This window comes from Bidens hawaiensis, unplaced genomic scaffold (assembly GCF_021521415.1).
Source record: "Bidens hawaiensis isolate Kalapana, Puna unplaced genomic scaffold, B.hawaiensis_p1.1 tig00022885_1, whole genome shotgun sequence".
Lineage (NCBI taxonomy): Eukaryota > Viridiplantae > Streptophyta > Magnoliopsida > Asterales > Asteraceae > Bidens > Bidens hawaiensis.
Genome location: NW_027493575.1, coordinates 129,789 through 133,061, shown reverse-complemented (window position 1 = coordinate 133,061; position 3,273 = coordinate 129,789). Strand labels below are relative to the sequence as shown.

The following is a 3,273-nucleotide window of genomic DNA, read 5'->3' as shown; positions in this document are numbered from 1 at the left end:
TTATTTTTTAACAAGGAATTGCTAATTATATAAGTTTAAAAACATGGTATAGCGAGAAAGGGAATGACAGGTATCCAATCAACATAAGGCAAATGTTTTCATACCTGGTGGAGTAGAGCAAGTGCATGAAACTGTACAAGTGCAGCCCTTGATTGAACTGTTTCTTGTACTTCATTACTCCATCTTTTTACAATCTCAGGGTTTGTCTAAAATTTCAAATAAAAGAAAAGGCAAAATAAGTAAGGACTGTTAAAAAAATATCTTTGAAGATAAATATAGAACACTGCACATAACACAATCTCCCAAATTCTTAGTTATACCTGGAGTATAGGGATACCACTGACTAAAGCTGCACTGGCAACCACAGGATTCTTGTCAACAACAGCTTGCTTTAAGTACCTCTCAATTTGAGTAAGAAGTGTTGCATCTGTAATACGGCATAAAACACGGATTGCATTTGCTCGATACACATCAGTTTTGCTATTCATATCCTTCATGAGTGAGCTTGTGACCATTATAACCTTTTTGTGAACAAGAATAACATGTCATTCAAACATTAATATATCAAGATTAAGTGGGCAAAGAAAGGATTACAATAATCCTATAATAACCTCATCAGAAGAGGGTGAGAGCTCCTTTATAATCAAATAAACCATTCTTCTTAAACCGACGTCTTTAAACTGGAAAAGTTTTGTCACGGAAAAGAAGACTTCTGTGGCTTCAACCTACATTGAAAAATATTAACAGAAAGTCAAAATATGACATATATGCTAAGTATAACAAACTCATCTGTAATTAGCCATGTGGCATGTAACACTTCCATAAACTTTAAACACATGATTATCCACAATTCCACAGAAATACGTAGGAACTAAGAGTCTAAGATATCTAGTAATAACACTACTTGTTTAGTTAAATTATAAAATTTGTATATTGGAAGTGTTCTGTTTCATTTAGTTTAGATGCAAAAAAAAACACAACCAAAAGTAAATTATTGCAGGGTTTAGAAACATGTTTTGGTGCCCATATTACAAGAACCAAAAAAGTGAGAGAGAGAGAGAGAGAGAGAAATCCAAAGATAGAAACATTTGTGTCGCAACGTGAAGAGATGAAATACGATTTAAGCTTGTCTATACTAAAAGTGGAAGGTTCCAAATACGATTTAAGACACAAACTAGAGATGAAAACCCATCCCATATTTGTTCCTTATGTGACATGATATAACTATCTCAACATGAACCTATCCATAAATCTATATACAATTTGATGTGGTCTGTTTAGACTTTCAAGTTTAAACAGGCTTGAGAATGAGACCTGACCTTTGTGAAGGTTTCCCCTTGATTTAGAAGATAAAGCAGCTTTGTAATAACCTGACAACAGAAGGATAAATCACATTTGTATGAATCAAAAAATCCTAATAGCAAGAATCATATGAGATGAACAAAACAATCACCTGTGAACACCTCCTTGAATCTAGCTGAGAATCATTGAAGACCCGGGCTTCTTGAAGAACTGCTCCCTTCTCAATTCCAAGAAAGGGAGAGTACTCTGCAGCACATAACAAAGAAATCACATGTCAAATACAAAAAACATAGTTTAAGATCCCATAATTCAATAACTATTAGGTAACTGAGATTGAAAGATCTATATCATCTTTCACTTATTTAAAGTGTGTAAATTATACATGACTATGTCATCTTCCATTTTTTTAAACTGTGTAATTATGCCTACAGGATACGTTTGTAAACTGTGTTTGCTTGGAAGTGCACATATATCATTTCTCTAATATCTTCTCTTCCAGGCTTAAATCACAATGATCTAAAACCTGGATTATAGTTTCATCAATGCTATCTGAATCAGTCGTACAAGAAGACCTAAACCTAAATCATCAAATGCCAATACTGTTACATCCAAACCTGGATTATAGTTTCCAACTAAATGTTAGTTTTTAATATATATATATATATATATATAATTATGCATTATGCTAAAACAATCCCACCAAATAATTTAAACGAAAAATAAAAGGCAGAAAATAAAGAAATAAACTCTACAATCTGTATGACTATAGCATAAAAATAAAAATCAATCAATGGAAATTTAAACAAATAGCATGACAGAATAATATTATATATCATTAAACATTCCAAGAAAAAAATGAATGTAATTACTCAACAATTTATATTAAAAATAGATGAATTTGTTTGTTACCTAAGCCCTCAAGCATGCGCAAAGAAAACTCCCAGGAGGCAATCGAAGGTGGATCTAAGAAAAAAATAGGTTAAAGTTTCAAGCGACTTACGAATCCATCATTATGGATCTTAGCAGATGAAACCCTAGATCTAAAGCTACACGGACCAAAAATGGTAAAAAAATCCCGTATACCTTGGCTCCTTCATTCCAATCATCTCCATGGTTAAGCTTTAGATAAGGTCGGAACTACTAACCTTTAATTCGTAGCTTAGATAAGGTTATTGAAGGAATAGGTGAATGTTGCAACCGATTGGTGAGTGACTGTCGAGATAACGATTAACAGGAGGCAATTGGGTTGCGGTGCTATCCTTGCTGAAGGAGGAAAATAGGAGAAATGAAAAGGAGGAAAATGGGATAAATGAAACCCTAGAAATCAATTCTCCGCTTTTTGTAGAGAAACAAAATCAGAGAAATGGAAATGGTTTATTTCCATTTCTCACCTCTTTCTTTCATAAACAAACAAGAAAATTCTTTCCAATTCCATTTCTCACCCCTCAATTCCCTCTACCAAACACCCCCTAAAGGATTTTTGTTGTGTTTCATGTGTTTATTTTTTAAACCAATATCTGAGTTACTGGCAAAGAAGATTCCTAAGGTACTTGATAATACATGATTAGTTACACAAGTCTCACTCAAAGAGTCAAAGGTATATTAATAGCACAAAGGGTCTTCAATATAATTTACTAGCTTTTGTCCCCTTTATTATTATGGGGTTATTTTACATTATTCATTTATAATATTTATACATATTTTTGAATTTTAATTTTATTTATTGTACTTAGGATTTGATAATAAAAGGATTTCACAAATAAATGAGATATAACCCGGTTTAAAAACTATTTGGGTTTGGTGAGACCCATGACTCGTTTATTTTTTTTTACTCTAGAATTGTTTCTTAATTATAAATCTTTTAAATAACCGGATATTAATTTTTAGTATATCCCTATTTTATAAGATTTTTATATCAAATATTTAGTGAGATTAATTTTTAATATAATGAGATCTATAACCCGTTTAAGA

The 3,273-nt window shown here is 31.9% G+C and overlaps 1 long non-coding RNA gene across 1 annotated transcript; it reads right to left on the bottom strand.

Annotated features, from left to right (window-relative positions):
* Positions 1–343: 343 nt before the first annotated feature.
* LOC143566414 (uncharacterized) lies at positions 344–1,648 on the bottom strand. The gene is made up of 4 exons (XR_013141228.1): positions 1,454–1,648; positions 1,320–1,370; positions 612–725; positions 344–521 (listed from the first exon to the last, which is right to left on the bottom strand). It is a non-coding gene; the product is annotated as an uncharacterized LOC143566414 (long non-coding RNA).
* Positions 1,649–3,273: the final 1,625 nt, after the last annotated feature.